Source organism: Phaenicophaeus curvirostris, chromosome 4 (genome assembly GCF_032191515.1).
Source record: "Phaenicophaeus curvirostris isolate KB17595 chromosome 4, BPBGC_Pcur_1.0, whole genome shotgun sequence".
NCBI lineage: Eukaryota > Metazoa > Chordata > Aves > Cuculiformes > Cuculidae > Phaenicophaeus > Phaenicophaeus curvirostris.
Window position 1 is genome coordinate 8211378 of NC_091395.1, and position 13428 is coordinate 8224805.

The window sequence follows — 13428 nt, forward strand, 5'->3', positions numbered from 1 at the left end:
AGTCCAATTCCACAGGAAACCCACAGCACTGGCAACTTTAAAACAGTAACAAGCTTCCCCAAGCAACTTTTAATCACAATCCCTCAAGCAGTGCAGAGCCAAAGCGGATGCATCATCCATTCTCCAAGCAAACCTCATCCATAGTTCTCTATGCTGGCCTTCTCCACTGTTGCTCACTCACAGGTCTCTCCAACCGGCAATGGTCAAAAAATGGAGTCATCGAGACTTTCCAATGTGATTTTCAAGAAAAACACATTTCAACATGCTTCAGGTACACAGCCCACGAACAAATGTACTGCAGTTTATAGACAAATATTCACCATTTTCCCAGAAACTTTGGGCCAGATTCTGAAGTAATTGGAACCTTATGCAAGTGTTGACTCTAGTGAGAACAAACAGGTGTTGTGTCAATTATCACAGATTATCTCAGCGAAATAGCCCCCATTTGGGGTTGTTATATGACAACTTTGTATAGCTTACACAAAAGGTCTTACAGTCAGCATAACCAGGCACAAGAGGCTCATCAGTGTTACAGGGCGGAGTAGTATATTATCAAAGGAAAGTAAAAACGGCCAAGGTTTCCTCCAATCCAGAAAATCCCAATGACTCTTATCTCCAAGGAGTGTTTAACAACTTGCACAAGTTAAAGCAGGCATAAGACTTCTCTAATATAGGCCAAGTAAGAGGCTCAGTGCATGACTGTGATAAAGATTGCCTAATAAAATCTTTGTTATCCAAGATGCTCTTTTCTTTCAGGTGGATTTGATTATTCTTTGCAAAAATAAGAGAAGTCATTCTTTTATACTCACAAAAGCAAGTGAAACCGACCTGCAATCTACAAACTTACTGTGTCCCATTCCTTCAGGATTGAACAATATTTCTGTCTAAATTCTGCTCATTGACTTCTCCACTCCACTTTTTCAAAAGGAAAGTATTACCTGTACCTTGTTTGGCCTGCCAGTTACTGAAAAGGAGATGGAATTCCTTGGGTTTTTATATGCATGCACAGTCTTTTATCCCTTTTGAAGTCAAAAACAGCTGGATGCATTCTTCCTTCACCTGAACACAAAAGAAGCATCAAGGAGTTAAGGATTTTCTAAGACACAAATGACATTGTCTTTCTAGTAAATCACATGGTGTTCTTTGAGCTCTGAGAATCTGTCCAGGTCACAAGTGATTATATTTAAACATAACCTATTGTCTTGATTAAAGACGATGGAACATAATAAATAAGCCTATGGGACAGTTAAATGTAGCAAATTAAATCTACATTACTTGTATGAGTTTAAGGGTGATTTCTACACCCCTGAGCTTTATAATATGAACCTTCAAAGGGCAGAAGCAGTGGGAATTCAGCTTGATAGCCTGTTTCCTGAGCACATATAAAGATAAGTCTTGAATATTGTTTTGCCTATTCATCATTTGCTGTAGACATTTTTAGAGCATATCACTTAGACATAATTCAGAAAGAAAAGCTCCCTACTTACAGCTGAAACCAAATCAAACTTATCAAAAATATTTAGGGAAATCTTCACACAGGCAACACCGAATTCTGACATCAACTAGTTATATCACCTCTGAAGACCACAGAAGTTTCACAAACAGAGGGTTATCGTGGTAGTACCTCCCTTGGCACATATCAAATATGTAGTTAGCCATACCACATTGACAGGTAAGTGAATATTTGACAAACAATTTAGCACTGGTAGCTGCGCCAGATGGTTTTAGCCATGCTAGCAGCAAAGAAGTATGTATGCATATGACATAATCAGTCTGGGACAATATTTAAAACACAATAATTACTTGTTCTTAAAACCAGATGCTGCAATATACAGCTGTATTTGTAGCCTTTGGATGCTAGCTCGTATACTAGATGGACTTCCTGCATACAGACAAGTGCTGGAAATGTTGCCTCATTAAGAGAAACTCTTCCCACGTGCACTGGGACTGTTTGGAATTCCAGTACTTTAGAGATTACCTCATTGTTAGGCATCACCTAATTTGAAACACAATCATGCCAGACATCTTTCCATTATCACTTTAAGAAAGTTTGCCAGCTCTCTCTAGGACTAATAGGCAGTAAAAGGGGTAGTTGCATCATATCTCCCAAAGCCAAAAATACTAATCCATGAGCAGAACCCTCTGATATTCCACTACACAGCACTTGAGGTACCTGTGCAAATAATCTTTCATGGATGGACAGATGGACATTGGAACAAATTGATAATGAGAAGGGTTGCAATATTAGGCTTCTTTGTATTTAAAAAAAAAAAAAAACTATTAACTTTTATCAAAGCCATCTATTTCTTTCACAGTTCCAATGTTCTTCAGACATATCAACTCAAATAAAAAAAACTAAAAATAAAATAAAGGTCAAAAAAAATCTCAGATCTAATTACATTAAGCCCCCTGAAGAATTAAAATAGTGCCAAATTTAGCCCATTGAGTAAGGATGGGGGGGAGTAAATATATTTATTCTGTAAATGTATTTTAAGAATATGAATATTCCTTTGAATCCCTTAAAAACCAAGAATGAAATCCATCCTTCAAGCAATTCTGGTTAAACTAAAAGAGTTACACCTGGTCCAGTACTGGTCGTGTCTTTTCTCTAAAATCACTTAACTTTACTATTAATGTTGTTATGCAATTATCCACAGAACCTTTTCCAGGTGGTTTAAGTAAATTGAGCTCAATTATATCATATCAGAAGTAACAATGAAGTCCATTCTCTTATGATTTCATTCAAGAAATTACATACAATAAGTTTATGGTGAAAAGAAGGTTCAAGGGAAATTGTTAAGGCAAATTAAAATACTTATCCATTACCTTAGGCTTTCTCCTACCACCACATAAGCTCAATAGAGCTGGAACCTAAATTATAAGTCAGGACAATGCTCACCAAAATGAGCACATTGTCTTGCACATTGAATATTTCCACATCGTTACCAACTTGACCCAATAAAAATATCAGACTTAGCAGGCTTTCATTTTTTAACAGCTCAGCACCCAATTCATCACTCACAACTTCTGAAATACCAATCAACATATTAAAAATAGTTTCATGTATGCGTATCTCAAAGAAACAGACATCCACCATCCACTAAAATGTTGGTTACATAAAAACAGATAGACATTTTATGTGAATTATTATGCAACAAAAAAAACTCACTTCTAAAAGAGGTTTAGAAACTGATCCAAACGTAGTCAATGAAAATAAGAGCCTATCTTCAGTAGTCTTTGGATCAGCCCCTGATTTATTTATCAGCATCTGTTTATGAAGACCCTTGGAGTGCCAACTGATTCATCAGACCAAGTATAGATTGACAAAAAATATCCTTGTAATCCTCGTTTCCTGTATGTTGAGGAAACAGATTATCTTGAGCAAAGTAATTATTTGGTGAGTATAACTACTGATTACTAAAGAATAATGTCTGGTTTTGAACATTTTTCTGCACTGCCTGCCAAGCCCCATGGAGATATTTTACATTACATGTTATTCGAAAGCTGTAAGTCTGCTAAATTAAACATGGGGCTCTAGGGTCTTTGAAAATTAAGTGTGGAGAAATCAGAGACTTCTACCTATACAGCTTAGTGAAAATAAGCAGCTACAAAGCACACTGCACTTCATTGTTTTGTGTTCCTCAGCCCATTACTAAATTTAAAGGCAGCATTTGAGCTTATAACTTCTTTCCACAGATTTCACATTTCTCATCTTATTTTCAATGCTGGTTAGAACTGGAATCTTTTTCTGTCTCTTTTTCAAATGGGAGCTAAGAACGTATTTCCTCCTAGCATGCCATTAATATTCCTGCTTTGGTCAATGATAGTCTGTTTCTAGGTCACTTTGAAGTTAAGTTCCATTCATTATTTTTTGACATGCGCTTTGTTCTTCTGGTTTCACCTCAAACAAACTGCAGATACTTGAAAAGCTATTTAAGATAATGATATTTAGGTGAATCATTTGTTCACCTTACCATTCTTTTTGGTCTTTAATACACAGCAAGACCTCTATGGTTAGATTTGTTTGGAGCATAGTTCAGTGAAGCAGTCCACCCTTTCTTACTTCTGGAAATAGTTCAGCCACTGCTTTCATAGCCAATCACAGAGGCACACTTCCTAGCAAGAATCTTGGTCATCCCATTCCTGACTAGTTAATATTTTATTCCAATTCTTCTTTGAAGCTTTCTCTGGCTAAACTCTCACATCTACTAACAGACATATTTTACAATAGTTGCAAAATATGTCAGCCGACTGCATCTTCATCGTGGCACCTCTGTTTTTCAAAGACCTGGTATCTTCTGAGCATTCAAAATAATTGTAATACATTGTTTCTTTGGGACTGTTTTGTTCTGGTTTTGTTTGGGTTTTTGTGGGAAAAGGTAATAATAAACCTTTTCTATTTACCATACCAATTCAAGGCTCAGACAATATTTAAATTTCACTTAAGACCTCAGGTTAGGGTAAATTTCATGCCTCAAGAGCTACATAGAGGGAACCAGTTTCTCTCTTTTCTGCCACTTTGGAAAAAAAATCAGTATCCTTCATTGTGTATCTGCACTTTCTCCTCAAATGTGGTCTTCAAATCACGGGTGGCCCCAAACTATCTCTCTCTGATAAGTCATGGGCCTAACTATAAAATGATTCAAAACAAACCAAAAACTCCACCAAATTGGAGATGACCGACTGTGTATTTTTGGCACTTGGAAGATGATTAAGTGAAAGGTGGGCTGCAAGTTTACCTTTGTAGAGCTATGTTTGGTATCATATTCATCACATTTCTGCTGTCTATCATGATTGTGACAAGTCTCCCTGAATACTAATAGACCTGGTCCAGGAAACAGTGTTTCTCTAGCCTCTGTTCCACCAGAGGTATTTCCCTTTTGCTGTATCCACATCTTAAAGGCAAAAATATTTGTCCCAGTGTTGCTTTTTCAAGAAACGGAGAAAAGACAATGTTTCCCCACTCAGACTTTGTACAGAAAAAAAATCTGTATTACAAATTCTGTCATACATATCATACCATTTCACAAATGATTACTTTTTCCCCTGAATGAAAACAAATCAAAAACATTGGCTAGGAAGAAGAATCAAGGGTAAGGTCTTGAGCTTGTCTCTAAAAAGCTAATAAGACTCTTATTGTGAAATTCTACAATTTAAGACTTGTTCACCTGTTCTCCAGTAAACTTCAGTGATCTTCATGTTACTCTGAGAATCTTGTTACTGACATCAAATTACTCAGCTAAATGAGGGACTCGGCTGCTGTGAAATCTTTTTATCCTTTTCTGGAGGGTGAATCGTGATGCCACAAACCTTACAACACAGGCAAGTGTTGTGCTTCTTAGTTTTCTTCTTCATTTTCTTCTTCATTTAGTTTTCCTCTTCATTTGCATAGAATAGCAATCTAAATTGAAAGAAAAAATTACCCAATAATATAAGAAGTGCTGCTAATTAAAAGCTGCTACTACTATTACTACTACCTCTGTGGTGTCAGATGAAAATCCATGGATTCATGCTCTAGTGACAAGAGAAACATCTGAAGGTGTAGCATAAGCCTAGCCTAAAGAAAACAGCCCCAATTCCATTTAGGTGAGTAAAATATACTAAACCCAGAATATGAAAGGCTACAACATTAAGTACTGGAATGTCAGTTGTTTCAAAAACAAGCATTTAGACTAATGAAAAATGTTTCCCAGTATTAGATAGTCTTATAAATACTTATTGAGCAACATTAACAGCAGTGGTAAAAGAGCTCTGTGCAATATAACATACACCCTGTATCACACATATGCCTCTGCTAGTATTAAGAATGTGTGTGTTATTTATGAACAGTGAAGCTGTAAGTTTAAAGGCTCATTTTGGGGAACAAAGTTAGATTAGGCACGCTCAGTACAGGCCACATGGTTTTTCATCAAGTCTCGTAACTTACAATTACAGTACAGTGACTCGTGTCACACGCAGCCACATTTCAGCACTGTTTACTGCACTCCGTGGCCTCTCCATGTCAAAGGTGTGCAACATGGTACCAAATTTACATGGGCTTTCAACCAGCTTTCAGAATCATATTTCAGAACATATGGGACTAATTTTGAAGCCAGAGTCAACCTTTAAATCAAGCGACAAGAAAGAATGAATCATTTTAAACAAGATCTTTAACCATCACAATGGGAGAAATCATCAAACAACCCAGGTTCAGTTGCTGGAGTGTGGTTTAGGTGCATGGTGGCCAATAAAACCTGAAGCAACTTTACTAGTGATTAAATATGCTCCCTCTGTTTAAGCATGTACTTTATTTAACTTCACAGACTTTCTTCACCTATCCCTTCACACACTCACCTCACTGAATTATCAGGGATAGTATCTCACAAATACCCAACTTCAACAACATCTACCTAAAAGCATCCTGGTCTGCACTAGGCTTACAGCTCTAAAGACTTATACGATACATGTAGTCAGAACGCTCAAAGGCATAATAGAGTAGCTATCAAAAAGGAAGGATCTAAAATCCATTTTTTAAGATGGAATGCTTCAATAGGAACACGTCTTCATTCAGGGCAACAATCCTAGTGATCTAAAGCCCCTGTCACAGATCTATTTACTATACATAGAATATATTACTAGATCAGACAAAATACATTAGAACAGGACATATAAACTGAAGCTTTTTGTCCACACACATCTATAATTGGGACATGTGAAATAAAAGATACTATTCTTGCTTTGCAGAGGCTAAATCAAGCAGTAAAACCTCAGACCTAGAGGCAGAGCCTTTGCATGGCACACTATGTCAGAGGAAGAAAAAGAAGTATAGTAAGTTCATTCGACGTTGCAGCACAACACAATACTACCAGTACAGCAGAAACTGGTACCACGCTATCACTTAAAGCAAATTATTCACCACCAGACTTGCTGATGGTGAAGCAAGCAGAAAATGAGCAGTTCATGAACCAACTTAGTTCGCCTTGTTGCCAAGCATGAAGTTTATTTCCCCTTTTAAGTGCAAGTGCAATTAAGAGTTCAATTTAAGTTTAGACCCTCTTTTTAAAAGCTTTTCATTCTGACTCTTCATTGCCAACTCCACTAAAAGCAGTGCACAATCAATAGGGCTATAAAGAACTGCAGATTTATCTGTCTTCCCTATCTGTGTTTCAAAATTAAGACTTTAAGGGGTCTTGGATATTTTGGGGAGAACATACTTAAAAAGAAAGATGTAACGAGCCTAACAAGATCAAATGGCTCGCAAGATTAAAGTTGCAATAGATAGTTTAATGGATTGTCACTTCCTCCTGGAATAAAAGCAACACTGCAAAAGAGGAAAGTTAGACTTCTGCTTTCCAGACAGAAGTATTCTGAAGTAGATGGGGTTTGGGGGGAACACAGAATGTGGAAATTTTACTAATAACAATGTTCAGCTAAGAACAATTGCTGCATTTTTAGTTTGAACTGTTTAGGATCAAGTTCAAAAACTACTAAAATTAATCACATTTATCGGCATTTTTAAGAGTGTGTGTTCAAAATCCAATAAAAAGAGACAAGAAATACTATTGTACTGGCACCTTCCTTACTACCTCTTCTTTTTTGCTTAAAATTTTAAGCCTAGTTTAACTCCACCATCTCTTCCCCACTTCAGCTTTATCAATTGCCTAGTTATTTTAGGCAAATTGTTAGTTGTCTCCTTCTCTATGGAAGGGAAAATAATCATAGAATTATAGAATCATAAGACTCATAGAACAGTTTGGGTTGGAAGGGACCTTAAAGATCATCCAGTTCCAATCCCCCTACCATGGGCAGGGACACCTCCCACCAGCCCAGGCTGCTTAGAGCCCCATCCAACCTGGTCTTGAACACCTCCAGGGATGGGGCAGCCACGACTTCCCTGGGCAACCTGTGCCAGGGCCTCACCACCCTCACTGTGAATAAATTCCTCCTTATGTCTAGTCTAAATCTGCCCCTCTCCAGTTTATAGCCATTCTCCCTCATCCTACCACTACAAGCCTTTGTAAACAGTCCCTCTCCAGCTTTCCTCTAGCCCCTTCAGGTACTGGAAGGTCACTATAAGGTCACCTCAGAGTCTTAAGAATAGAAGGATAGTTTAATGGCCTGCTATCATCACAAAAAAGCAGGGAAGAAAAACTTCAGCAAACATATGACTCCATATATATAACTAGGAAATCAGTTAAAAAATGCCAGGAGGAAACAGGGCAAAAAGGAAGAAGAAAGCTATGTACAGTCTGACCCAAGTTAAACTGGACTGTTTCCTCAAATAATTTATTTAGTCAAAAGAAACATCAGAAGGTAACAGAATTAAACTTAAGCTTTAACTAGATTGGTTGATACAATATCTGACATGAAAACTGTCCAGAAAGTAATACAGGAAGCATTCTGAATCTTAAGCACTGGAAGTGGTACATTGCTGTGGTGGATGCAGATTTTCATGCAAAAGGAGTAGACTTTCAAAAGGCAAACAGCAGAAAGTTACATAGATTTGATCCAATTCTTCTCTGTTATTAAATTATCTTTATGATTGCTTTATATCAGTGCAATAAGGACACCTCCATTCACTCATTACCTGTGAAATTTTTCATATAAGAATTGTGTTGATGTTAGTCTGTGTTGAAACACACCATCATTTAATATTTTAAACAGATGCAGGGAGTAGAAAGCAGAATATTTGTAGTACTGAAGAATCATGATAAATGATAAGACCTATTTTGTTTTCTCTAAACTCTGCTCTCTACACCACAAAGCTGCTTCCATCATTTACTCTACTGTGTAAAGCTCATTAGCGATTAATTCTTTTCAAATCCACTCCCTAACAGGAACAAACTGCAGAAACAGCCTTCAGCAATAAAAGCAGGATCAGTTTTATCCCAAATGCTGTACTAAATCCTCTAACCAGAAATTAATTCAAAGGCAGGTACAAGCCATACCTAGAGGCGGCAGCCACCAGTGCTTTTTAGCACAGGTAAAAAGCATTAATTACTCATTGTATCAAAAAACGTTGTTGTCACTTTTAATAGGAGGAGAAACTAAAATACAGCTAAATTTTACCATAAGCAGGTAAACAGCAGGCTCAAGGAAAACCAAAAATCAGAAGTAAAGGATATTAAGAAATACATTTCATAAATTCTCTGTAACTCTAAGTTATCAGAATACACTGAAGCAATGATGAACTGCAAAATATACTCCTCTTTGTTAATTAATAGATGCACAGGGAATTGCTGAAGCATCAAAAGGAATGCATTAAGTGAGCGGGTTTCTGATTTGTGTCAACAAAGCCAAATAAACCACCATTGTGGATTTTACCCTATATATTGTTTTCCTAGATACATATTCTGTCTTTGCAGGGAAATAGCCAAATGGCAAAGTTATTTGGAAGCAAATCTACAAACTGCCTACCAATCATTTCAAGAAAACTGTAACTATTTTCTTTGGCACCTTGTGAAATGTGACTGACTATTCATGAGATCTGGTGTCCTCAAGACTGGTGCTGCCATGCCCTGCTCGCTGTACCACTCCTATAACAAACACCCTCTGCCAAGACAAACAATGACCTGGAATTTGGGGACTTTTTCTGAGTAGTGATAATGAGCTGTGGTTGACTCCCATCAAGCTCAAGTGGGCAAGTGCAACTGGATTATTCCAGAGGCATTGTGAAGGGCTGGCTGAAAAACCACAAAAAAAAAAAAAATGGAAAAACTCTTTTTTAAAAAGGGTCTGGAGAGATCTCACTCCAGCTGAGAATAAAGTAAAGAAGTCAGCAGCAACTCATGGGATTTATGAATCGTGATGGCCTTTCAGAAATCTTCTCAATCACTCTCATTCTCTGCAAGTTCTGAGAAACAACGGCTGATGTTGAAACTTGTCATCAAGTTATCTGTATGCTCAGAGGCGAAGTCTGGTACCCCCAGATGACCTGAAAATTGCTAATTTGATTATCAGTCATCCTCCCCCTTTTTTTTTTCTTTTTCTCATCTCTAATATGAGTACTTCTCCCTTTGTGTCTGATACTGTGCTTCCTTTCTTACCCCTTTAGTGAAGATTGAAGCAAAAATTCATTAAATTCTTTAACCTTCTTGGTAGCATCTATTTTCAGCTCTCCTTCCTCTCCGAGAAGTGGACCAGCTCCATCCTTGGTCTTCCTCTTAATATTAATACATTCACAGAATGCCTTCTTATTAGCCATCATGTACTTTCTTTCTACATCATGCCTTAAACATTCTCATTGCATCCTTATCTGTGCATACAATCTACTTTCATCCCATTTCTCATTTCTATTTCCATACTAGTATTTTCACTGCAATGTCGTTTCTGTTCTGGTGGATAAAAGGCTGTTCAGGAGCTGGCCATGTACACTTGCAGCTCAGAAGGTCAACAGTGTCTTGGGCTCCATCAAAAGAAGTGTGGCCATCAGGGTGAGGGCAGTAATTTTGCCCCTCTGCTCTGGTGAAACCTCACCTGGAGTACTGCATCCAGCTCTGGAGTCCTCAGCACAGGAAAGAGAAATCTATTGGAGCAGGTCCAGAAGAGGGCTACAAAAATGATTGGGGTGTTTGGCACAACTCTACTATGAAGAAAGGCTGAGAGATTTGTGGTTGTTCAGCCTAGAGAATACAAGATCAGGAAGATCTTATTGTGATAAGATAGGTTACTTAGAGAGGAGGTGGGTGCCCCATCCCTGGAAACATTCAAGGACAGGTTGGATGGGGCTCTGAGCACCCTGATCCTGTTGAATGTGTCCCTCTTCGTTGCGGGCAGGCTGGACTAGATGACTTGTAATTGCTCCTTCCAATCCAAACTGTTCTGTGATTCTATGACTTCAGTCTCATTTGCTGCTTTGGTTGATTTCACAAGAAAATTAGAAGTGATATTCTGCAAAAATAAGAGATTCCTTGCTCTTCATTACAACATTTCCTTCATTCCCACAATTTACAATTTTAATACAAGACTGCTGCTGTACCTAGATGTTTGTCTTTTCTTGTACTTTTGTATATGTTAAATATCTGCTTCTTACCACAGCCCATAACCTAGGAAGAGAAAAAATGTGGACTTGGCAACCAACAAGCATATTATTTGGACTAGTAATTAAAGTTACTGAACTTTAACTTTGAGGGTTGTGTTCAGTTCCCTTAAGGAATATGAAATGTACCTTTACACTAATGGTATTTTGTCTGCAGTGTGTCGTATTAAATTAGTAGTAACACATCACCCATCTGTCCTGTTCTGTTCAAACTACATATTCATTTAGGAAATAATTTTGCAAACAAGATGAACAAACAAAAATAATGAATAATTATTAATAAAGAAATAGGAATAATAAGGAGTTTGTATGACTATACATATTTATAAAAATTCGATTCCAATCATTCAGAATTTTGGCAGAAGTTTTTCAGGGCAGAAGATTTCTTTGTTTGGTCTAAGTCTGAAAAGATCTTTGCCAAGTATGACAAAATATGATTCAGACTTCTTATAAGTTACCAGTTCACCACATAGTGTAAGATGCTTTCTCTTGTACTTAGATAAAAAAGTACATCTGGGATTTTTTAGACCTCAAACTTGGCAGGTGATGCTGTTTTGAATAAAAAAAAACTAATTCATATTTAAAATCTGTTATTCACACAATGTTGCCATTAACATCAAAAACTTGTATCAGTAGGAAATATCCATGCCAAAATGGCTGTCAAACATTACATAAAGGAAATTATCTTCCTTTTTTTACATTAAAAAATGTTTCTTCATGTATGCGACATGCAAATTTCTTCTGCTCTTCAGTTGCACAACACAATTGTCAAGCACCAGAATTAAGACAGTGATTTAAGTATGTGACTAAAGAAAAAAATATATTTCCATATACATGATTGTTTACATTATTCAAAGGTCTCGCTTTCTTTTTTTGGGTCAATACATTCGCCTTGGATATCCATCAGGGAATTCAAAAGTACAGTTTACCTTAAGATGCAAAATACAAGCTTATACATAATTTTGCTGATTTCTTCTTTAAATAATTGTTTCCATATTTTTGGCTTCCTTTGGAAGTAATGACAAATTGTTTTGATTATTAGCTGATGAAAATGAGGAGACTTTCTTTCCGTTACGCTGCCATGCACATCTCACCTAATTCAAATTATTTCCTTTCATATCATGCCTCACAAGTGCTCTTTAGCCACTTCATTCTAGAAATATATGTTTCCTTTCTTTGTTCGCTAGGTTCTCAGGGTTATAAAAAGCCTCAGAACTTCCAGACACAGTGCTCACATGTGTATCCAGAATCTTGCAGGCATAGAAGCATGAAATCGTTTCAAGAGCTGGAAATGCAAAGCAGCAGGAAGCCCTCATACTTCAAAACTTTTCTGAATCTAGAAATGAAATCTCTTCACTATTCAGGGAATAACTGTAGTAGAATATCACCTCCTTTCCTGGAAGCAGAGATGTCCTTCAGTTTGAAAGCATAGCTTGCAACCACTCTGTGTGTTTTGCTTTGGTATTTTTGTCTAGGCAAACATATCAAAGCTGTCATAATTGGTTTGCAATACACAGTTCATCACTGTTTTCTAAAGAATCTTACTACTCAGCTTTGTCCTACATTTGTCAGCTATTCTGTGCAGAAGCAATTCTCCCCTGAAATAAATGCAGTTAAAACAATTTGTAGTAGTTGAGAAGAAGTCTCTTTGCTTTCCTTATTGTTCTATTAATTTAAAGCATTTCTGACAAGAAAATGGAGTGAAATGAGCCTGCACAGGACTGACTTGCACTACGAGCTTGTGAGTCCTGTTGACCTCAAGTAATTCACATCCCTTGAATTGCCATTGACCTGTCTGATGTTAAGTAGAGAGCAGATACCAATTATGTAAGATGACTTCAAATGCTGTAGCTTCACAGTGGATCACACGAACAGAGTATGTGAAAAATGATGAGATACAGTGAAGTGATGGGTTTATTTTCCATTTGGCATATGCACGTCCCAGTAGATTTCTGAAAAGGTTTTGTCTGTTTAGGTAGATGAGGCACAAAACCTTAAGACTAGAGTGTTTGCCTAAGACAAATTGTGTAACTATACACTCTTAAACTTCTACTTTTTGGAGCCAGAAAACAGCTGAATGATTCAGGATGTGAATGAAAACTAAAATGGCAAAGAATCAAAAGTATTTTAATCAATGCCTATATTGGACTGTTAACTACCTAAATCTACAAAACTTTTTAATTCTTGACACCCACATACAAGTCTATAATGCATTCAGTTTAGTTTTTCTCAGGCTTAAATTTGAACTGCCTATTCAGTGGCTTATGTATAAAAATATCAGTAGCTGAGAATAGACATTTGTTGTGCCAGTAGAAAGCAACGGAGCTTTGACAGCAATTTCACTAGAGCCAGAGATAATTTGGCTCACAGGTACAATTCAGTACTCAGTTTGGGAGATCAAACTTGAGTAG